This window comes from Sapajus apella, unplaced genomic scaffold, assembly GCF_009761245.1.
Source record: "Sapajus apella isolate SASKATOON/1434 unplaced genomic scaffold, GSC_monkey_1.0 scaffold138, whole genome shotgun sequence".
NCBI lineage: Eukaryota > Metazoa > Chordata > Mammalia > Primates > Cebidae > Sapajus > Sapajus apella.
In genome coordinates, this window is record NW_022437078.1 from 1,842,731 (window position 1) to 1,867,116 (window position 24,386).

Consider the following 24,386-nt stretch of genomic DNA (forward strand, 5'->3'; position numbering starts at 1 on the left):
AAGTCCTGCCTGCTTCTGTATCTTTTTTCTAATGTCTTCTGCACGCTGACTGACTAATGCCATATTTACCATGTGCTGGTTTTCAGGGTTCTCAGGATTGAAAGGACTATACGTGCGATAGGCTTTGCATAGCCTTTTATAGAACTGTGCTGGACTTTCCTCTTTCCCCTGAATAACCTCAGAGACTTTATTGATGTTTGTAGCTTTCTGGGCTCCCTTCTCAATCCTTTCAGTAAGGCCCTCTGTACCAGATTAGCCTTTGCAAGCCCTCTGGGGTATTTGGATCCCACTGGGGGTCAGTCCCCGGTAACTGGAAGGGTCAGGGGACATACTCTTGGGGGCTCTGGTAATCTGCTGTAACATGCTCCTCCAACCATTTGGAAATGGTTCAGAGTACTCGCTGCCTTTCATCAGTGTTAAAAAGATAGATAAGCAGCTGGTGGCAGGCAGCCCAAGTGCGGTTATAAGTTTGGACAATAGTTTGCAGTAGGTCAATGACAGCTTGTGGCTTCTCGGTATCAAGGCAGGGTGTTATTTTTCTAGTTGATAAGATTAGCTGAGGTGAATGGCAGGTATGTGAAAACACATCTTTCCACCATGTGTCCCTCTTCATCCACTCCCATATACCTCTGCTCTCTTAAAGGTATCTGCACTTCTGCCTTGGATTGCAGACAGGCTGCTAGAGGGGGAGTTCGTCCTGGGAGGTGGGTGCCTATGGGAGGAGTCCCTCCACATTCTTTCCTGTCTACCCTGGATGTTTTAGGGGTATGCAGTTCTAGTGGGGGTGCTGAGATTTCAGGCCCAGGGGCAAGGACTCCTTCCTCCTGATAAGGGGGAGGTATCATTGGCAAAGGTTCTTCTGCCTTGGATCTGTCAGGACCTTAGGATTCTGCGTCCCCCAGCAGGTGGAGCAGGGTTTTTCCCTAGATGCCTGCCCCTTTGCCTTTAGTACAGTTGCTGCCTGTCCTCTTAGCCACTGTGGAGGGTTCAGAACTAGTTGCAACCATGAGTCGATATACGGAAATTGATCAGGGTATTCTGGCTTGCATGTAACCTTACATCATACTTTGGAGATAAGAGACCTGTCTAGGCTTCCCTCTGAGGGCTAATCCACCCCAAATGCTGGCCAGTCTACCTTACATAAGGTCCTCAGCTTTTCTGGTATCATAGTCACTCCATAATCCCCACTAAATCCTTTCTTGAAATTTTTCAGCATGGTCCCTAGAGGGATAGGCTTGCTATGGGTGTGACCCATGATTTTTGCACAGAAAACAGTACTCACAGGCAGTAGACAGTCTTACTCCACCCTCAGTTTCTCCCACCCTGCACAGTGCAACACAGTCTCTTTCACGTTTGCTTTAGGCCAGTAGGACAGTCTCCCTCTCCAGAGTGTTTCAGGTGCCACTTGGCATTGGAGAGTTCATTACTCCCTCCACAATACCTAGACTGTGAGGGCACCTCCTTCTAGCCATATGTGGATCTCCCCTAATTCCAGCCAGCTCCACGATTCACTTGGAGCTTACAGTCCCCTCTAATGAACCTACCACTCCCACATTTCATGGCTGGTGAGTCCAACTGGACCCCTCCAATCACTCACACAGCCATACACCTCCTACCACCCAAATTGAAACCAAAAGCAAGACTTCCAAGGTTAGTTACAGAGAGAGAGAGAAAGAGAGAGAGAGAGCGCTGAGTTCAGGAGTGCCAAATTTGGCACACGTGGGTGATCAGGCCATGCTTCCACCTAAAGGAGGTAGGCAGGTTTCCAAGGACCCATCCTGCTGTGTTTCTGATGTCCAGACTTGAGCCATCCATTCCTTCTTGGTTTCAGTCACTGGTTGTATCTGCTGCAGGGTCCTATGCTGCTTTGCTCCGGCAAAAAGTCCTACCGGGGTCAGTGCCCACCTGGGAGCGCTCTCAGGACTTGCATTGCCCAAGCAGGCTGGAGTCCCTCACAGGGATGCTCTGGAGGCAAGGAAGAGCTGCCTGTGAGGCTGTCCTGGCCATCCACCAACTGAAACCCGTTTCCCAGTCAGGGAATCAAATGAAGCAGGAGCGGCCGAGAACAAACCTCAAACACCAAACTGGGAAGGAAGTGGCTTTTTATTTAGCTGGGTGTCTGGTAGACTTACTTCTCAAGAACTAAGCTCCCTGACAAAGAAAATCCTAGCCCTTTTAATGGCTTACCATTCTAGAAAGCACATGTGAGAGGGTCGTGATCAATGAAGTAGGCATGGGATACATGACTAGGTGGGGGTTTGAGCAAGATTGAGCAAGAACAATGCTTTTCGGAGGGCGTTTCTCCATATTATGCCTGTGATCTATAGACAGGAGTGTGCGGGGTGGGGATTTATTCTTTAATCACCAGGTCTGGCTAGTGGCACTGGTTTTGTCTCCTGCACTGACCTTGTGCCTTCTATTTTCAACTTTTACTTCTCCTTTTGAAAGGCAAGGCTAAGGGGAAGTGGTCTTAGAAGCTTAAGTGGAAGGCTTCTCCTTCCTCACAACCTCTGCCTCCCGGGTTCAAACAATTCTCCTGCCTCAGCATCCTAAGTAGCTGGGATTACAGATGCGCACCCACATGCTCGGCTAATTTTTTTTGTATTTTTGGTAGAGATGAGGTTTCACCCTGTTGGCCAGGCTGCTCTCAAACTCCTGACTTTGTGATCCTCCCACATTGGCCTCACAAATGCTGGGATTACAGGCTTGAGCCACTGCGCCCGGCCTTGTTTATGGATACGGGGTCTTCCTGTGTTGCTCAGCCTGGTCTCAAACTCCTGGACTCAAGTGATACCCCAGTCTCAGCCACACAAGGCACTGAGATTACGGTGATGAGCCACCACACTCGGCCTCTTTTTCTAAATTCTTATCTAGTGGGCTGTAATGTTGATAACCAGACTGCCTAATAAATATTTGCATTATTCTCTTTCGATAAAAGCTGCTTATTCAATTTTTAAGAAGACATAATTAAATGAGAAGTTTCTCCTGTTTATGTTTTGGTGAACAACATGTAGTAATTAGTAATCTCTTTATTACAAGTGACAGAAGCCAAATTCAAAGTGGGGAATACTTGGTTTTCTTAGTTAAGCTGTGGAAAGTAGGGCTGGCTGCAGGTACTACTAGGTCACAGCACTTCAGAACATGCCTCTTCCTGGGAAAAGGCAGCAGTTCCTGTTTGCACCAGTGGATAAATGGAAAGGGGGTGCAATTTACTACCCTGTATAAGGAGGTCATTGTTTCTAAGGGAAGGGAAGAACACTGACACACAGCAACAAATGTTGGCCACACTTTAGAAAAAACAGTCATTTAGAACAGTAATCATAGTAGCAAATGTTTGTGTAGCACTTTGATATTTTCCAAGTGCTTTCATCTTCACAAAAATCTTCTGGTTTCTCAGGAGGATTGCTCTGGCTAAAGACAAATGAATAAGGTAAAGAGCAGCAGCATCCAGGTCAGAGGGAGACAGGGAGTGCCAGTTCATCAGGCAGAGACAGGGTGGATGGAGAAGAGGCCTGTCCAGATCTAGAATCCCTGCTTTTGACCACATAGTGTTTTATAATGACTCAGATATGTGTTGGATTTTTCAAATGAATTTTTTTTTTGGAGTTAAGTCAGTCTTCCAGATACAGTAGATAACCAAGCTAGGCAGCAAGGTTTTAAGTTACGAATAGTTTTCTGGGTGGCTCCATTTATGCACCGATTTTGTAACTGAGTACCTCCATTTTTTTCTAAGAAAAGGAGAATGAGTTACTATTTTATTATTATTATTTTTCTTTCTCTTTTCCCCTGTCCCTACTTCCTACTTGCCCCTATTGAAATGCAAATAGAGCCTTTTACCTTCCTTTCACCAGACATTTCCTGCAGGGCAAGTTCATCTAACTACTTAAATCAAGTCAACAGTGTATTTACAAACCAAAGCATGCCCACTGTGGAGCCTTCACCCACCAGGAGGCTATCTGGAGAGAGAATAGTAGGAAAGTTTGCCCACTACTCTCTCCCACCTGGGGAGTTTTTGGCCTAGTCCTGCCCACAAAGGCACCAGTAGTCACCCACTTGACTGCACATTAGATAAGGCACCTGAGCTAGCATGTGGACCTCCCCATCCTTGCTCACCTCCTCTCCTGCCTTTTAGAAGTGTCCACTTCCACTCCAAAAGTGAGATAGTACCCTTTAAGCAGGAAGCCTGTACTCCTTCCCCTAAGCTATTTTTGGAATAAATCTCTTTATACCATACCTTGCTCCTGTTTATTGGACTTTGTAAACAGCAAGGTAGTAACTTGCCTTTTAGTTAAAATTTCTTTTTTTTTAAATGCGTAGAGACGGGGCTTCACTATGTTGTGCAGGCTGGTTTTGAACTTCTGGCCTCAAGCAGTCCTCCTGACTTGGCTTTCCAATATGCTGGGTTTAAAGGTATAAGCCACTATGCCCCGCTTGCACTGACTTAACAAACTTCTTTAAAAATGCCTGTGATGTTCTAGGCCTAGTGCTGAGTATGCAGGATTCAAAGTTGAACAGGGGATTGCCATTGCCCAGGAGAGACTACCGGGTAATTTGGGAGACAGATATGTAAACAGATGATTATAACAATGGGGTAATTGCTAAGGAAACTCTGTTCCAAGATGGTGGAGGGCAAAAGGCAGGAAATGTGACTGGGGCTAAGTCAAATAAAAATTCCTGAAGGAGACAACATTTGGATCAAGTCTTGAAGACTGTTTAAGACGTCATGTCTTTTCTAGGCCTTTGGGTTGGTGGATGGAAGAAGAATGCTGCAAGCAAGGGAGTAGCACCCACACAGGCAGGCTGAAGGTCAACAGGGTGTGACCAGAGCACAGGATGTGGGCGGAGACCTGATGGTGAGGGGTAGCATGAACCTGTCTCCTCACCCTAGAGTCCACTGTAAAATTAGAACATACCTATTGATAGTTGAGTTCTAAAATGCTTGATTCAATTTGGAATCAGATTTCTGTAATTATCCCTCACCTCTCAAGGACTCAATTTCTGTGTGGAGTCCATTTTCCTATTAAGAGACTGAGGAAATTCTATTCAAATTCCACAATGCTGGGTTTTAACTTGGATCAAAATCTTGGGTCACTTCAGAACATTTTGGGCTTTTGAGAGGCCAGCCTGCTAGGTTTATTTCAGGACTGTTGCTATAGAACGCATTTTTTCAGTTTTCAGCAATTTCTACCTCTGTGTAAGTAAACATTGAATTGGAGCTCTGCTGGGTGCTTTGGTCACACTCTTTACCACTGAAAAATGGAAGCGGAAATGAAAGACTAAAAGCCATTTTCCCTTTGTCCTCGTGGTTTCCTATTCTTGCCGTTAACAGATTACTGCAGATTTAGTTACTTAAACAACACAAATTTACTTTCTTCCTGTTCTGGAGGTCAGAAGTCCAAAATCCATTTCACTGTACTAAAGTCAAGGTGTTGACAGGGCTTGTTCCTTCTGGACATTCTGAAGGGAAAATCCATGTTCTTGGCTTTTTCATTGTTGAGTGGCTGCCAGTATTCCATGGCTCATAGCCCCTTCCTCCATCTGTAAGACACATACATCACTCCAACCTCTGCTTCTGGTACCACACCACCTTCTCTTTCACAGACTCCTCCTGCAGCCCTCTCATAGGCACTCCTGTGATTATATCAGGCCCACCTGGATGATCCGGGATCATCTCCCCATCTCGAGGTCCTTAACTTGATCATAACTGCAAAGTTCCTTCTGTCACATGAGGTAACGCAGGTCCAAGGATTAGGTCAAAGACCTTTCTGGAGGCCACCATTCAGCCCACCACAGGCCCCTACCAGTTTATGCATCCATAAGTTTGGTGGCAGCAGCTCTCTTACCTTCTCAATCACATTGATGCTGCACACATTTTTGTAGTTGAAGTTTTGTGTACTTTTTGTCTAATTTGCATCTAAATGCTTTTGAATTTAGCATATAGAACAATGCAAACAAGGAATTCAGTGATCTAAATTTAATATCATTGTTTGTTAGTTTCTTAAGACTTGCTTGACAATGAGGGTAATATTTAGCATAAAGTTGCCTTAGTAAGTTTAAAGAAAGAACACATTTATTTTTAAAGAGCTAGAGTGATTGATCTCCCATGATGTCCTGTGATGTCTTTATTGTATTTTCAGGGTACCTTCTCAGCTTTATATTCCTGTTGCTTGTGTATGTGATTTGTCTACTAGGCTGTAAGCTTCTTGGGAATGCAGCCCTTTCCTGATTTATCAGTCTGTTTCATAGAGCACATAACACACCTAAAATATGATTAGATGCTTTGTACGTATTAACTTTTAAAATGCTCACCAAAAACCTATGAGACAGAGAGGCTCAGAGGATATATAACTTGTCCAGAATTAGACAGCTAATAAGATACAGTGCTGATACTCAAACACACTCTGACTCTGGCGCCCATGCTTTTTCCAACTGTATTATGCTCCTTTTGGCTACTGCACTGTATGCTGAATGAATCATAATTATTTCTTTATAGCTAGCACAGCACTTTTACATACATTATCTCATTAGATGCCCATTTAAAAAAAAAGACAGGCAACTATCACTTGTTTATTTTAGAGATAAGCAAACAGGGTCAGAATGGTCAATGTGTACATTATTCACTCATTTAATCTTTGATTATGCAGACATTCACTGAGCCTCTATGTGCCAAGGCTGGAGTATGCCTTGGGAAACAGTGGTACACAGGGAAAGAAATCTGCTCCCTCAGGGAGCTTATGATGCTGTGGGGAATGCAGCATTACCTGGGCCAGTTCTGCTCCAATGGAGAAGTAGAGTGTTTTGTAGAAACAGGCAATAGGGGATTCAATCTGGGTCATCATAAAGGCTTTGCTGGCCAGGGTATATTAATCAATGCACTCTTGGTTTCCAGTAACATAAATTTTATTCAAAACTAAAATTTTGGGGTATGTATTGACTTATATTGCTGAAAAAAATGTCTGGATGTAAACTAGCTTCTGACTAGGTCCAGAAATTTATATGATGTTATTAGATCTCTGTGTTGGATTTATTCTTCACTGGTTGTCAACCTTAGTTACAGAGGTGGCAATTGGGCAGTGATATGCCTTTATTTTTCTTACTGGTAGAAACCCAGGAAAAGAAGAGGGCAATTATTTCTTGATAACTCCAAAAACATAGTTCCTTAGGGGGACTCAGTTTGGCCCTGTTTGGACCACATATCCAAATATCACTATGGCCAAGGGTTCAGAGTACTTTGGACAAGTCAGTTTGCCCCCTTTGAGCCACATTTTTCTTATCTGCAAAATATGAATAACAGTTATTATCCTCTTCACTGCTTTATTGTAGTAAATAAATGAGATAATATGTGTATGCGTTGAACACAGAGACTGGCACATAACAGACACTGGATAAATATGGCTATTTTCATAACTATCAAAGGTAATATTATAAAATCTTTAGGATGGAAGAAACCACAGAGGTCAAGTCCAACTCTAGTCTTCCTTCTATCCTTACTACCTGAGTACTACCAGAGCACTTTGATTGACTAAGCTGGGTCCTGTACCTCCCTCCAACCCCCTCAGCCCCACTGTGCAGGAAGCAGGGCTTTGTACTTCACTTTGGAAAAGGATAGTTGTCTGAAAGGCACATTTTCTGAGCTTTTTCTGGCAAAATATCTGCCTATCTTATGAGACAAAACTAACATATTCCTTGCAGACTCACAGAATTAGTATAGTCAGGTATACTATGGCACGAACCACATGTCTTAAAAAATCACCACACTATGCAAAGTCAGGCAATAAAAGCCAAGAGCTTATGGGAAAAATGAGGTTATGGGCACCACAGTCACACTTCGTCAATGAAACATTAAAGGTAGCAGCCTCATAAAAATACTGCTATAACTTTATGCATAGATACTTCAGTAAGTATACCTCCTCAACTTGAGAAAGATCTGAAGTGTTGTTGTTGGAGATGGACAAGAAAAAGTCTCCTGCTTATGAGTTGCTGGGAAATGGTGGAAGAAGCATTATTGAACTTGGTGATCTTTTGCAGCCTTAAATCTGGAACATGGTTTATGGAGTAGATTTATAATTGATACATATTTCATCAAAGTTGTGGATTTGGTCCAATATATAACCAACTTCTTCAATTAATATCTGTAGCTAGAAATTATTTTATAGCTTTCTTATCTGTACTTTGGTTTCACCAAATAATTGAAGGCTTTTAGAAATTTGCAGGGTTTTAAATTTTTTAAACAGGGTCTAGCTCTGTTGCTTGGAGTACAGTAGCACAGTTATGGTTCACTATAACCTCTGCCTCCTGGGCTCAAGCATTCCTCCCACCTCAGCCTCCAGAGTAGCTGGGCTACAGGCACATGTTACCACACTCTGGCAATTTTGGTATATTTTGCTGGAGATGAGATTTCGCCATGTTGCCCAGACTGGTCTCAAACTTAGGCTCAAGCTATCTACCCAACTGAGCCTCCTGAAGTGATGGGATTATAGTTGTGAGCCATAGTGCCTGGCCATAGAAATATTTAAAATCACCAAACCCACCACTGCTAAAAGTGAAAAGAGCCACTGATGCATGATTTGGCCATTTCTGCTTAGGGTCTTCTTATAGAGATGGTGTTTTCTTTTTGTGAAAAAGACTGTTTCTGAGTCTTTTTTGTTTGGTATTCAATCCATACGCTCAATAATATTTCCATTTCTTCTATTTCTACAGGCCTTGCAGTTTCTTACTGAATTCACAACCCTTAGAGTTGTTCCAACCGTAGACATTTTCTTGAATTTTCTGTAATTGTCTCTCATGGTTTGAAATGTGGATTTCTTTGTACCTGTTGTTCTGGAGAGATGTGTATTCTTTTGTTTCTTTTAAAATGCTCATTTTGAGTTTCTTCTCAAGTCTTACAACTTTCCTTTTACATGTACTTCTTGGCATTTTTTCAACCTGGGTACTTAAACATAAAGAGGATGTTGAAAGGGCATTTTTTTATGTAGACCAGTTCACAAATGTCAAAAAAAAAAAATAGCAAAACACAGCATTCTAGAATAATGCACATGGTAAACTGGTTGCTGGTAGATATTTGAAATATATGTTTTATGTCTTCTTGTATGGCTTAGTTCAGCTGAATGGAGTTTTCTGTGTTCCTCCAGCGTAGTAGTTTTTGGTAGAAAAAAATGAGTTCATGTAAATGCAATATTCTATATTACACTTAAATTGTTTCCTAATATATCAATTGCATTACAACATATTTTTCTTTTCAAAAGAAGAAATCCAGAAAAACAGTCTGTAATTGGAAGAGATGAGAATAAAACCCAGGATTTCTAACTTAGCCACTTTTTTTTTTTTTCCTACACAGCAGTGCTAAAATGGCTAGCAGTTATGTGAACATTCAGTATTTAAAATATAAAGAAATGTATTTTTAACACGGAAATGCCAGAGCCTACACATAGAGGTTTTATTGCCTTGGGAGGTTATAAGACTACACAGGCATTTTTAAGTGATTGCAACCACTGTTTAAAATGCATTTGGAAGAGTTTTGGTTTAGCCTTCATCTCCAGACCCATTTCAAGGTATTTTCTAAAATTACTTTTACTATTTTATTATCAGGTGTCTAGCAAGTCTTCCTACTTGATTATTACTTTTTTCCCCTACTCTCACCTGCTTCTGAAACATATTACTAGAAGAGCTAGTTTGTGAACATATTTATAAACCTTAAAGAATTATACTAACAGAAGTTGCTACATTTTGTCTTTGGCAATAGTCACTGAAAAATGAATTACCTTCTTCAGATACAAGCTTTTCCACCATAAAGAATTTCTAAAATAAAGGGCCAGAGACTTTGAAGCCAATTCTAAAAGAAGATCTCTCAAAATAAATTGAACTTTGTTGGGAAAATTGTATTGCAATCTTTGGTGGAATAAAGACTCTGTGATCTCTACTAGAATATCTGTTAACTCTCATCATTTTATAATCTCCATATATATTTTATTACTGCCTGACAAAACCAAATTGTCAAAATTTGAGCACTGGTTTCATATTTTAATTTTTAAAAAATATTTATCCACACCCAGGCTAGCATCCAACATACAGTAAATACCGAACTGGTGGTTGACTGGTTGGTTGATACTTTCCTAGCAGTGCCTTACACTCAGAAGTTAATAAAGATTTGATGCTATGAATTGTTTGTTATACTCTGATTATTCAATATTTATCTCTTATCGTTGAATATGGTATTTCGTAAGCAAGTAGGATTATACTTAAGTGAAGCAATTCTTAGTGAAGATAAGATAAATTATTTTCTCTTTCCCTTTTTTTTATGTCAGTTGTAGAAATGTGAGATTATTACACATTTCAGCACATAGCAAATATTCACTATTGGTCCCAGCAACTTCTGCCTCTTGTTTTAGTTTACTTCTCTTTAGTTTGTTATCTCTCCAAATCCCAGGCTCATCTACTCACCACAAAGATACTCACTCTAAAATGTATTCTGTATGCCTTACCTCTGTATATGATCTTATGAAACATATCGTACTAGTTTGGGGGTTTTGGGGTTTTAATTGTTTAAACAATGATGTGCTATTTATATTTAAAAAATTCTTTCTTCGGCCAGGTGTGGTGGCTCACACCTGTAATCCCAGCACTTTGGGAGGCTGAGACAGGTGAATCATTTAAGCTGAAGAGTCCAAGATCAGCCTGGGCAACATGGCAAAATTCCATTTTACAGAAAATACAAAAATTAGCCAGGTGTGATGGTGCATTTCTTTACTCCCATCTACTTGGAAGGCTGAGGTTAGACGGTTGCTAGAGCCTGGGAGGTAGGGGCTGCAGTGAGCTATAAACATGTCATTGCACACTAGCCTGGGTGATGGAGTGATATGCTGCCCAAAAAAACAACAAAAAAAATATTTTATTCAGAACTGTTTCTGAAATCTATTTTGTTGTAAACTTAGTATGTTGTTTCCACATTGTGCTCTGTAATAAGTATCCTACGTTGTACTTGTTTGTTTTCTTACTATTCTCATGTTACCTTAAAAAATGTTGTTTGTGTACATATTTCCTTATAAACCTCTTGAGAATCTGTGTGAGAAATTTTGTGGACCAGATAATGAAATACAAGACTCCTGTGCCATAGCACATATTTATATCTAATTCATCTGAAAATGGCCAGATTGACCTTCAGAATATCTGTTCAAATTGACACTCCCTCATTAATTCTTGCCCTCCTACATCCTTGCCAACACTTGATATGATGTGATTTTTCATATTTGCTTTTATAATGGGTATGAAGAGATATTTTTTTCACATTTATTTATTTTATTGCATTTTAGGTTTTGGGGTACATGTGAAGAACATGCAAAATTGTTGCATAGGTACACACGTGGCAGTGTGATTTGCTGCCTTCCTCCCCATCACCTACATCTGGCATTTCTCCCCTTGCTATCTCTCCCCAGCTCCCCACCCCCCACCGTCCCTCCCCTATTTCCCCCCAACTGACCCCAGTGTGTAGTGTTCCCCTCCCTGTGTCCATGTGTTCTCATTGTTCAACACCTGCCTATGAGTGGGAACATGCAGTATTTGATCTTCTGCTCTTCTGTCAGTTTGCTGAGAATGATGGTTTCCAGGTTCATCCATGTCCCTACAAAGGACCCAAACTCATCGTTTGTGATGGCTGCATAATATTCCATGGTGTATATATGCCACATTTTCCCTATCCAGTCTATCGTCGATGGGCATTTGGGTTGGTTCCAGGTCTTTGCTATTGTAAACAGTGCTGCAATGAACATTCATGTGCACGTGTCCTTATAGTAGAACGATTTGTAATCCTTTGGATATATACCCAGTAATGGGATTGCTGGGTCAAATGGAATTTCTATTTCTAGGTCCTTGATGAATTGCCACACTGTCTTCCACAATGGTTGAACTAATTTACACTCCCACCAACAGTGTAAAAGTGTTCCTATTTCTCCACATCCTCTCCAGCATCTGTCATCTCCAGATTTTTTAATGATTGCCATTCTAACTGGCGTGAGATGGTATCTCAATGTTGTTTTGATTTGCATTTCTCTGATGACCAGTGATGATGAGCATTTTTTCATATGTTTGTTGGCCTCATGTAAGTCAATTCTAAGCAAAAAGAACAAAGTGAGGGGCATCACACTACCAGACTTCAAACTATACTACAAGGCTACAGTGATCAAAACAGCTTGGTACTGGTACCAAAACAGAGATATAGACCAATGGAACAGAACAGAGGTCTCGGAGGCAACACAACATATCTACAACCATCTGATCGTTGACAAACCAGACAAAAACAAGCAATGGGGAAAGGATTCCCTGTTCAATAAATGGTGTTGGGAAAGCTGGCTAGCCATGTGCAGAAAGCAGAAACTGGACCCCTTCCTGACACCTTACACTAAAATTAACTCCAGATGGACTAAAGACTTAAACATAAGACCTAACACCATAAAAACCCTAGAAGAAAATCTAGGCAAAACCATTCAGGATGTAGGTGTAGGCAAGGACTTCATGACCAAAACACCAAAAGCATTGACAACAAAAGCCAAAATAGACAAATGGGACCTAATCAAACTCCACAGCTTCTGCACAGCAAAGTAAGCAATCATTAGAGTGAATCGGCAACCAACAGAATGGGAAAAATTTTTGCAGTTTACCCATCTGACAAAGGGCTGATATCCAGAATTTACAAAGAACTAAAACAGATTTACAAGAAAAAAACTAACAAGCCCATTCAAAAGTGGGCAAAGGATATGAACAGACACTTTACAAAAGAAGATATTTTTAAAATTAAGAATAAATCCAAGTACTTTCTCATATCTACTGGGCACTCAGGTTTCCCCTTTTATGATTTGTCCATTTAGATAAACTTTGGGGCATTTTTTAACAATTTTAAATGGACACACGTTAATTCACTTATAAAGTTTTATTCTTAGATTTGCAGGAATTAAGACACAAGAATAAACCTAGATAATGTATTAGTAGATTTGGATCCTATGTCCATTTTTTTCTAAATGCACAGGAACAATGTAAACGAATTCTGGATTCTCTGTTTCTCCATCTGATTATAGCATGAAGATTAGCTCACTCCATGACACCAAGTTATTTCCCCTAAACATCTTGACATGACCACTTCTTAAAAAGACACTGGGGAAGCTTTGTGGTCTTTAGAGCCATATTGTGTTGTCTGCATATCTGCGTAAATTTTATGTACTCCGACAGGATTTGATTTCAAATAGTTAGAAAATACTGTCTTTGTGGAGCCAATTAAAATAGTGACATAGATGGTGTATTCTTTTTCTTTCTCTGTAGCGGAACTCCTGTCAGAGTTCCTGTATCTTAATTGGCTCTATTTGAAAGGAAAATTCGAAATCCCCTGCTGCAGTATAAATGTACTTATTTATCCCTTGAATTTCCATCTGGTGCCTTCACGGCTGCTGAGAATTACTTGTCTTGCTGACTCTTGGAGATGAGATGCAGTGGCATTTGAATTGATGAGAGCACTAGCACCTCAGATGAGGTGGCATTCCATAATGATGGCAGGTGGAATGCAGTTTCATTAGGTGCAAAGGTGAAAACATGATTTCTAGAAATACGCAGCTGAATATGAATGATTTAGTAAATTAATTTATTTCTAGCAATGATTCTCAAACTTCTTGTATTCATAATATACTTTGGAATAAAGAAAAATTTTTGACCCCTCATTTGATTGGAATAAAAGACCCCAAAGGACCCTGAGAAAGATAACATGCTATGATACAATGAGTCTGACATTATCAAAGTATCTCTCACACTTTGTACAGCACCTGTAATTATCACACGGACTTGGTCATTCTTCAGTGCTACAGTTTGAGTATTAAGGTTCACCATGCTGGCTTATTATCCTCCTGTTTGTGTATTTAAGCTTTTATTCTGTGTTCGGTTTCTTTCAGAAGTCAAGTTTGACTTTCAATTTTATTAAAATGATGGAATTTTAGGCTTAAGATAACTATAGACATCATCTAGCCTGATCTTGTTAGAGAAGTCAGGTTTCCTAAAAGTCCAGAAGCAGTTTTAATCAGTTTTTTAAAATTATACTTTAAGTTCTGGGGTACATGTGCAGATCATGCAGGATTGTTACATAGGTTTACACATGCCATGGTGGTTTGCTGCCTCCATCTCCCTGTCACCCACATTAGGTATTTCTTCTAATGTTATCCCTTCCCAACCTCCCCACCCACTACTATCACTCCCCTAGCTCCCCACCCCCCAACAGACATCAGTGTGTGATGTTCCTCTCCCTGTGTCCATGTGTTCTCATTGTTCAACACCCACATATGAGTGAGAACATGCAGTGTTTGGTTTTCTGTTCTTGTTCCGTGGTGTTTATGTGCCACGTTTTCCCTGTCCAGTCTGTCATCAATAGGCATTTGGGTTGGTTCCAAGTCTTTGCTATTGTAAACAGTGCTGAAATGAATATTCGTGTGTATGTGTCCTTATTATAGAACGATTTATAATCCTTTGGGTATATACCCAGTAATGGGATTTCTGAGTCAAATGGTATTTCTATTTCTAGATCCTTGAGGAATCCCCACACTGTCTTCCACAATGGTTGAACTAATTTACACTCCCACCAACAGTGTAAAGGTGTTCCTATTTCTCCACATCCTCTCCGGCATCTGTTGCTCCAGATTTTTTAATGATCACCATTCTAATTGGCGTGAGATGGTATCTCCATGTGGTTTTGATTTGCATTTATCTAATGACCAGTGATGATGAGCATTTTTTCATATGTTTGTTGGCCACATAAATGTCTTCTTTTGGAAAATGCCTGTTCATATCCTTCATCCACTTTTTGATGAGGTTGTTTGTTTTTTTCTTGTAAATTTGTTTTAATTCTTTGTAGGTTCTGGATATTAGCCCTTTGTCAGATGGGTAGCTTGCAAATTTTTTTCCCATTGTGTTGGTTGCAGGTTCACTCTAATGATTGTTTCTTTTGCTGTGCAGAAGCTCTTAAGTTTAACTAGATCCCATTTATTTATTTTGGCTTTTGTTGCCACTGCTTTTGGTGTTTTAGTCATGAAGTCTTTGCCTATGCCTATGTCCTGAATGATATAGCCTATGTTTTCTTCTAGGGTTTTTATGGTGTTAGGTCTTATGTTTAAAACTTTAATCCATCTGGAGTTAATTTTAGTGTAGGGTGTAAGGAATGGGTCCAGTTTCAGCTTTCTTCAGATGGCTAGCCAGCTTTCCACAGATGGCTAGCCAGTTTTCTCAACACTGTTTATTAAATAGGGAATCCTTTCCCCAATGCTTGTTTTTGTCAAGCTTGTCAAAGATCAGATGGTTGTAGATATGTGACATTGCTTCCGAGGCCTCTATTCTGTTCCATTGGTCTATATTTCTGTTTTGGTACCAGTATCATGCCGTTTTGATGATTGTAGACTTATAATATAGTTTGAAGTCAGGTGGTGTGATGCCTCCAACTTTGTTCTTTTTGCTTAGGAATGTCTTGGCTATATGGGCTCTTTTTTGGTTCCATATGAAATTTAAGTTGCTTTTTTCCAGTACTCTGAAGAAGGTCAATGGTAGCTGGATGGGGATAGTATTGAATCTATAAATTTGGGCAGTGTGGCCATTTTCACAATATTGATTCTTCCTAACCATGATCATGGAATGTTTTTCCATCTGTGTCCTCTCTTATTTCCTTGAGTAGTGGTTTTTAATTCTCCTTGAAGAGGTCCTTTACATCCTTTGTTAGTTGTATTCCTAGGTATTTTATTTTCTTTGTAGCAATTGTGAATTGCTTCATTCACAATTCATTCTTGATTTGGCTTTTTTAAGCCTGTTATTGGTGTGTTGGAATGCTTGTGATTTCTGCACATTGATTTTGTATCCTAAAACTTTGCTGAAGTTGCTTGTCATCTTAAGGAGATTTTGGGCTGAGATGATGGGGTCTTCTAAATATACAATCATGTCATCTGCAAATAGAGACAATTTGACTTCCTGTTTTCCTAATTGAATACCCTTTATTTCTTTTTCTTGCCTGATTGCTCTGGCTAGAACTTCCAATACTATGTTGAATATGAATGGTGAGAGAGGGCACCCTTGTCTAGTGCCAGTTTTCAAAGGGAATGCTTCCAGTTTTTGCCCATTCAGTATGATATTGGCTGTGGGCTTGTCATAGATAGCTTTTATTATTTTGAGATACGTTCCATTGATACTTAGTTTATTGAGGGTTTTTAATATAAAGGGCTGTTGAATTTTGTTGAAAGCCTTCTCTGCATCTGTTGGTATAATTTTGTGGTTTATGTCTTTGATTCTGTTCATGTGATGGATTACATTTATAGATTTGCGCATGTTGAACCAGCTTTGCATCCCAGGGATGAAGCCTACTTGATCGTGATGAATAAGCTTTTTGATGTGCTGTTGCATTTGGTTTGCCAGCATTTTATTGAATATTTTGGCATCGATGTTTGTCATGGATATTGGCCTGAAAGTTTCTTTTTTAATTGTGTCTCTGTGAGATTTTGATATCAGAATGATATTGGTCTCATAAAATGAGTTAGAGAGGATTCCCTTTTTCTGTATTGTCTGGAATAGTTTCAGAAGGAATGGTACCTGCTCCTCTTTGTATGTCTGGTAGAATTCAGCTGTGAACCCGTCTGGACCTGGACTTCTTTTGGTTGATAGGCTATTAATTGCTGCCTCAACTTCAGACCTTATTCTATTCAAGGATTCAACTTCTTCCTGGTTTAGTCTTGGGAGGGTGTAAGTAACTAGGAATTTATCAGTTTCTTCCAGATTTACTAGTTTATGTGCATAGAGTTGTTTGTAGTTATCTGTGATGGTAGTTTGTATTTTTGTGGAATCGGTAGTGATATCCCCTTTATCATTTTTTATTTCATCTCTTCAATTCTCCTCTCTTTTCTTTTTTATTAGTCTATCTATTTTGTTGATCTTTTCAAAAACCAATTCCTTGATTTATTGACGTTTTTAAGGGTTTTTATGTCTCCATCTTCTTCAGTTCTGTTCTGATCTTAGTTATTTCTTGTCTTCTGCTCACTTTTGAATTTGTTTGATCTTGCTTCTCTAGGTCTTTTAATGTTGATGATAGGGTGTCGATTTTAGATCTCTCCTAGCTTCTCATATGGGCATTTAGTGCTGTAAATTTCCCTCTAGACACAGCTTTAAATGTGTCCCAGAGATTCTGGTACATTGTGTCTTAATTCTCATTGTTTTCAAAGAACATCTTTATTTCTGCCTTCATTTCATTATTTATCCAGTAGTCATTCAGGAGCAGGTTGTTTAATTTCCATGTAGTTGCGCAGTTTTGCATAAGTTTCTTAATCCTGAGTTCTAATTTGATTGCACTGTGGTCTGAGAGACTGTTATGATTTCCTTTCTTTTGCATTTGCTAAGAAGTGATTTACTTCTAATTATGTGGTCGATTTTAGAGTAAGTGTGATGTGCTGAGAAGAATGTATATTCTGTGGATTTGGGGTGGAGAGTTCTGTAGATGTCTATTATGTCCACTTGGACCAGATCTGAGTTCAAGTCCTGGATATCCCTGTTAATTTTCTCTCTCATCTATCTATCTAATATTGCAGTGAAGTGTCCAAGTCTCCCACTATTATTGTGTGGGAGCCTAAGTCTCTTTGTAGATCATTAGGAACTTGCTTTATGTATCTTGGTGCTCCTGTATTGGGTGTATATATATTTAAGATAGTTATCTCTTCTTGTTGCATTAATCTCTTTACCATTATGTAATACCTTTCTTTGTCTCTTTAGATCTTTGTTGGTTTAAAGTCTGTTTTATCAGAGACTAGGATTGCAACCCCTGCTTTTTTTTTTTTTTTTTTTTCCTTTTCCATTTGATTGGCAAATCTTCCTCCATCCCTTTATTTTGAGTCTATGTGTGTCTTTGCACATGAGATGGGTCTCCTGAATACAGCACACTGATGGGTCTTGACTTTTTATCCAGTTTGCCAGTCTGTGTCTTTTGATTGCGGCATTTAGCTCATTTATATTTAAGGTTAATATTGTTATGTGTGGATTTGGTCCTGCCATTTTGATACTAGCTGGTTGTTTTGCCCATTAGTTGAGGCAGTTTATTCATTGTGTCACTGGCATTTACCATTTGGTACGTTTTTGCAGTGACTGGTACTGGTTATTCTTTTCTATGTTTATTGCTTCCTTCAGGAGCTTTTGTAATGTAGAACTGGTGGTAATGAAATCTCTCAGCAATTGCTTGTCCATAAAGGATTTTATTTATCTTTCACTTATGAAGCTTAGTTTGGCTGGATATGAAATTCTGAGTTGAAAGTTCTTTTCTTTAAGGATGTTGAATATTGGCCCCCACTGTCTTTTGGCTTGTAGGGTTCTTGCCCAGAGATCGCTGTAAGTCTGATGGGCTTCTCTATTGTGGGTAACCCAATGTTTCTCTCTGGCTGCCCTTAGTGTTTTTTCCTTCATTTCAACCCTGGTGAATCTGATGATGATGGGGTTGCTCTTCTTGAGGAACATCTTTGTGGTGTTCTCTGTATTTCCTGGATTTGAATGTTGGCCTGCCTTGCTAGGTTGGGGAAGTTTTCCTGGATAATATCCTGAAGAGTGTTTTCCAGCTTGGATTCATTTTTCCCATCACATTCAGGTACACCTATCAAACATATATTTGGCCTTTTCACATAATCCCATATTTCTTGGAGACTTTGTTCATTTCTTTTCACCCTTTTTTCTCTAATCTTGGCTTCTCATTTTATTTCATTGAGCTGATCTTCAATATCTGATATCCTTTCTTCTGCTTAATTCAGCTATTGAAACTTGTGTATGCTTTGTTAAGTTCTCGTGCTGTGTTTTTCAGCTCCATCAAGTCATTTATGTTCTTCTCTTTGCTGATTATTTTAGTTAACATTTCATCTAACCTTTTTTCAAGGTTCTTAGTTTCTTTGCATTGGGTTAGAACATGTTCCTTTAGATCAGAGAAGTTTGTTATTACCAGCCTTCTGAAGCCTGCTCCTGTCACTTCATCAAACTCATTCCCCATCCTATTTTGTTCCCTTGCTGATGAGGAGTTGTGATCCCTTGGAGAAGGAAAGGTGTTCTGGTCTTTGGTGTTTTCATCCTTTTTACGCTGGTGTCTTCCCATTTTTGTGGATTTATCTACCTGTGGTCTTTGAAGTTGGTGACTTTTGGATGGGGTCTCTGAGTGGATGTTCTTTTTATTGATATTGAGGCTATTTCTTTCTGTTATTTAGTTTTCCTTCTAACCTTCAGACCCCTCTGCTGCAGGACTGCTGGAGGTCCACTTCAGACTGTGCTTGCCTAAGAATCACCCATGGGGGCTGCAGAAAAGCAAAGATTGCTGCCAGTTCCTTCTTCTTGTAGCTTTATCCCAGAAGGGTACCCGCGAGTCCTGTATGAGATGTCTCTTAGCATAAACGGGTGTCAGGGAGCCACTTGAAGAGGCAGTCTGTCCCTTATCAGAGCTCAAGTGCTCTGCTGGGAGCTCTGTTGCTTCCTTCAGAGCTGCTGTGCAGGGACATTTAAGTCTGCTGCAGAAGAACTCACAATGGCTCCTTTTCTCTGATGCTCTGTCCTGGGAAGGTGTGGCTTTATTTGTAAGTCCCTCACAGGCTGCTGCCTTTTTTCAGAGGTGCCCTGCCCAGCAAAGAGAGAGCCCAGTCATACTCTGGGCTCCATTGTTGAGCTCCCATGGGCTCCCCTGCAGCTGCTGTGTAAACTTCTTTGTGCTTTTGTTTATGCAGGTAAGGTTAGAGCTGCCTCAGTAATGGTGGACACCCTGCCACCACTGAGCTCAACTGTCCAGGGTCGAGCTCAAACTGCTGTGCTGGCTACAAAAATCCCAAGCCAGTGGGATTCAGTTTGCTGGCCTCTGTGGGGGTGGGACCTGTGGAGCCAGATCACCTTGCTCCCCACTTTTAGCCCCCTTTCTCTCAGGGGTATGGGTGACTCTGTCTCGCAGGCACTCCAGGTGCCAGTCCAAAGGGCTGCTCAGATTTTTGCTGGGAACCTAGGGCACTGGCTGAATCAGCCGCCCAGATTTGCCCTGGAACCTGTGGCACCTGTTGGCAGGTGGGAGTCTCCTGGTCTGTGGGCTGCAAAGACCGCAGAAGTGCAGCATTTGAATGGAGCTATGGCCTCCATTGGGTAGGAGGAAGGGCCCTCTGGCCCGTTGCACTTCCTGGGTGAAGTAGCACCACACCATGCCCCAGTTTGCCCTCCTCGGGCTACACCCACTGTCCAACCACTCCCTTTGAGATGAACCTGGTATCTCAGTTGCAAAAGCAGAGATCACTCACCTTCTGCCTCTCTTGCTGGGAACTGAACTCTGGAGCTGTTCCTATTTGGCCATTTTGGCAGAAGTCCCAGTCAGTTTCTTAAATGGTAGGAAATTATCAGAAGAGAAATATCTCCTTGCTTTGGTTTTGTTAAATATTTTTTTGTAAATAAGACATGGACCCATATGGATCTCCTGACTTTGGGTGCTTTGGGGATTCCCATCACACCTCACAAACCCTTGCATGGAAGGGCACAGGGATTCCCATCATACCTTGCAAAACCTTACATTGAAGGACATGGGAGGAATGGAATCTTTGGTATGATTCCTGGTCTTGATATTTTACAATCTGTATTATAACTTAATAGGCATTATCAATTACTCTTTCTTGAGGCAAGGTCTTACTCTGTCACTCTGGCTGGAGTGCAGTGGCATGACCATGGCCCAATGCACCCTTGACCTCCTGGGTACCAGTGATCCTCCCCCATGTCAGCTTCCTGAGTAGCTGGGACTGTAGGTATGTACTACCATGCCTGACTAATTTTTTCTTCTTCTTTTTTTTTTTTTTAATATTTTTTGTAGAGATGGAGTTTTGTTATGTTGCCCAGGCTGACCCTAAACTCCCAGGCTTAAGTGATTAGCCTACCTTGGCCTCCCAAAGTGCTAGGGTTATAGGCATGAGCCACTTGGTGTCTGACCTCTTTTCAATTTTTCTAAGTCTTTGTATTCTTCAGACTACTTGATCATTAAGATCAGTCCAGGACATCACCCTAGGAAAAGAAAGGCTAAGAGAGAATATAGTTAATGGCCATCCTTGCATCCCATGAAGTGCAGAGATTCCTTATGGTTTGTTTTGAAATATGGGTCTTATGGAGGGAATAGCAGAGTGGATGGAGTAACTACAGGTTTTCCACATTCATTTCAGTGAGTGCCACACTTTTTCATTTTTCTTTTTCTTTTCTTCTTTTTTTTTTCTGAGACAGAGTCCTGCCCTGTTTCCCAGGCTGGATTGCAGTGGCACAAAAACAACTCACTGCAACCTCTGCCTCCTGGGTTCAAGTGATTGTCCTGCCTCAGCCTCCTGAGTAGCTGGGATTATAGGCACCCACCACCATGCCTGGCTAATTTTTGTAATTTTAGTAGAGACAGGGTTTTGCCATGTTGGCCAGGCTGGTCTCGAACCCCTGGCCTCAGCTGACCCACTCACCTTGGCATCCCAAAGTGCTAGGATTACAGGTGTGAGCCATTGTACTCGGTCTCATTTTTATTTTTCTTAATATACATTTGGCTTTCCTGAAAGATTCCGTTTTAAAAAGAATTTGGCTGCTACAAAAAGTTTGAAAAAAACACTTCTAAACCACTCCTAAAACTCATTTAGAAGGAAGGTAAGTTAAAGAAATATAGACTAGTTCCTTATTAGCAGTTATTGCAGTAACTGTCTCAGTGGGGTGAGAGCAGACCTTTTATATGGTGAGAGCTCTTATACTGAAAAGGAGTTTTTTTCCCTGCATGTTCTAAGGCAGGGATCTGTAAAACCCAGACTGTGGAGTGGCCTGTTATGAATTGGGATACACAGCAGGAGGTGAGCAGTGGGCAAATGAGCATTACTATCTCAGCTCCACCTCCTGTCAGGTCAGCAGTGGTATTAGATTCTCATAGGAGCACAAACCCTCTGTGAACTGTGCGTGTGAGGGATCTAGGTTGTATGCTCCTTATGAGAGTCTAATGCCTGATGATCTGAGGTGGAACCGTTTCATCCCAAAACCACCCCTCTCATCACCCTGTTCGGTGGAAAAATTGTCTTCCATGAAACCAGTCCCTGGCGCTGAAAAGGTTGGAGACCGCTGTTCTAAGAGATACAACTAAAACCTTAAGCCTCACCTTTTGGAAAAAAATGGTGCACAAAAAGATAGGTTTCAGCTCCACTCAAAAAGAATTGTCTAAAATCAGCGGATTCATCTGGAGCTAGAACGGCTCGGTGGAGGGAGAGGGAGAGCTTATTACCTGTCCGAGCTTTACTTCTGCCATCTGAAAATTGGGAAATGAGTATTTTTCTGAGGCAACTTGAAGATTAAATGACACAGTAAATGTAAATTATGCATGTATATGCCATATGTATAGAAAATAACTCCATAATTGTGAGTGCCCTTGGTGGAAAATTTAGTGTTCTACTCCACGTGCTACTAAAGCTTGGCAGTGTTTTGTAAAGAAGGAGGAATGAAATACATGTCAACAGAATTTAAAGGATTTTTTAAAGTTGGAAGTGATACACACCTAAAATATAAATGGTGGTTTACTTGAATTCATGGATGTCTCATGATTAAGTGGAACAAGAATCACACTAAAATTTCAGGCTTCTGTGAACTACAGGGCTTCTCTTGATGACAGATAATCTAGCTGCCAATGACTGATTTGGCCTAGTACGAAATTCCCGTATCCTTAAGAGTGAGGATCTAAAAAGGAATTTTTTTTCTTTTTTTTTTTTATAAACTCTGAATGCATAGTCACTGAAAGTATTCTGCATTTGTCATAGTGAGAATTAATGGAACACAATGAAACTAAATAACCTAGGATAAGAGAGATTAATTTTCCTAGATTAATAATAATAACACTTGTTCAGTTTAGAATTAGTTCATTCTGAAAATAACATTGCAGCACCAGCAAACACTTCCCTCTCTAGACCTCAAATTCCAGGAAAGTAGAAGCATGCCTAAAGCATTCTCTCCCCTGTGTGGAAATGAGTATGTATTTTGAACACAAGGTGTGGTAGTAACAACGCTTCAGGGACAATCTACAGCTGCATGTATGCCAGAGGAAACAAGAAAGGTTGAACAAGGAGACAAGGAATGGGTCTAGCATTATTTCTTGGTCTTCCCTCCTCATGATGTTCACAGTATGGCTCCAGGCCATGCCACTACACAGCTTACATCTTTAGGATATTTGCTGATGGTGAATACAAGCCGCTGTAGTCAGTAAACAGGCATTGGTCTCTGCTCGGAAAGGGCCTCCTAGTACAGTAAGAAGAAACAAATAAAGAAGAGGCCATGTGCCATGCAGGGACTGTGATCTGGGCTGGCAGAAGCCCGGGGTGCTCTGGGAGCCTGGCACCCCTCCAGGCCTCAAGGGTTACGGTGTTTCCAAGAGGGACTCACATCTAACCTCTTACCCGCAAGATGCAATAGGAGTTAGTCCAAGCAAGTGGTGGGTTGGAAATAGACAAGGCATATCTGAAGACCTGGGGTTAAAAACACAGGGGAGCAAAATTAAGAACTACTGAGTGATATTGAAGCATAGAGGATTTCAGGGTGAGCAGGAAGCCGTGAAGCTAGGAAGGTTAGCACAGTGGGCCAGGGGTGTCACTATTGCCATGTGGGTTTGGATTTGACTGAGGCGTCCCTGAGATATTTTAAGCAGGGGAGAGTTACAGTCAACATAGATTTTAGCAAGATCACTTGGGTTGCACCTGGAATAGACCATTTAGAGGATGATTGTGGTAGGGTTAGCGAGGGACATGATGTGGTGGTGTTTCCCTGGGGCTATGTTGGTTCTGGCTGTACAATTGGCTGTAAGGGCTCCCTTTTTTTTTCATGTTTTTGCATCCTTTTCCCCGAATCCTTGTTTGCAGTACCCACACAATGAATATATATTAAAAGTGTTTTAATATCAGCTATTAATAAGGACAAAAGGATGAAATTGGTCAGATTATACATATTAGTTTTAAGCTAGATAAGTATTCCTCATTCTTTCGCCATTGTGAGATTTTTTTTAATGACTTAATTTTTAAAATTTATTAAAATTCTATTTTTTCTCATTAATATTTAAGGTTTTAAATTTGCTGATGGGAATGTAAATGGACTCATCCATTTTGGAAACCAATTTATTATGAATTCATAGTGAATTTGGAGTTCCATATATCCCATGACTCCTATATCTATCTCTGAGCACGTACCCAAGAGAAATTCTCACACACTTTACATAAGAGATATGTATAATAGCACGGTGTTCACAGCAAAACTCTTTGTGGTAATGAATGAATGATGCATAGAAAATATCTAACAGACCATAATAAGGAAATTCATAAATAAATCATGATTTATCCACACAATGAAAT

General features: G+C 40.5%; 1 protein-coding gene and 1 long non-coding RNA gene across 2 annotated transcripts in view; one reads left to right on the forward strand and one right to left on the reverse strand.

Annotated features, from left to right (window-relative positions):
* LOC116540317 (dapper homolog 3-like) overlaps positions 1-24,386 on the forward strand; it is a 434,808-nt gene that overhangs the window by 56,686 nt on the left and 353,736 nt on the right. The window lies entirely within an intron of this gene.
* Positions 121-22,655, reverse strand: LOC116540310. Its single transcript, XR_004264384.1, has 5 exons — positions 22,644-22,655; positions 21,812-21,816; positions 21,213-21,224; positions 5,565-5,569; positions 121-212 (listed from the first exon to the last, which is right to left on the reverse strand). It is a non-coding gene; the product is annotated as an uncharacterized LOC116540310 (long non-coding RNA).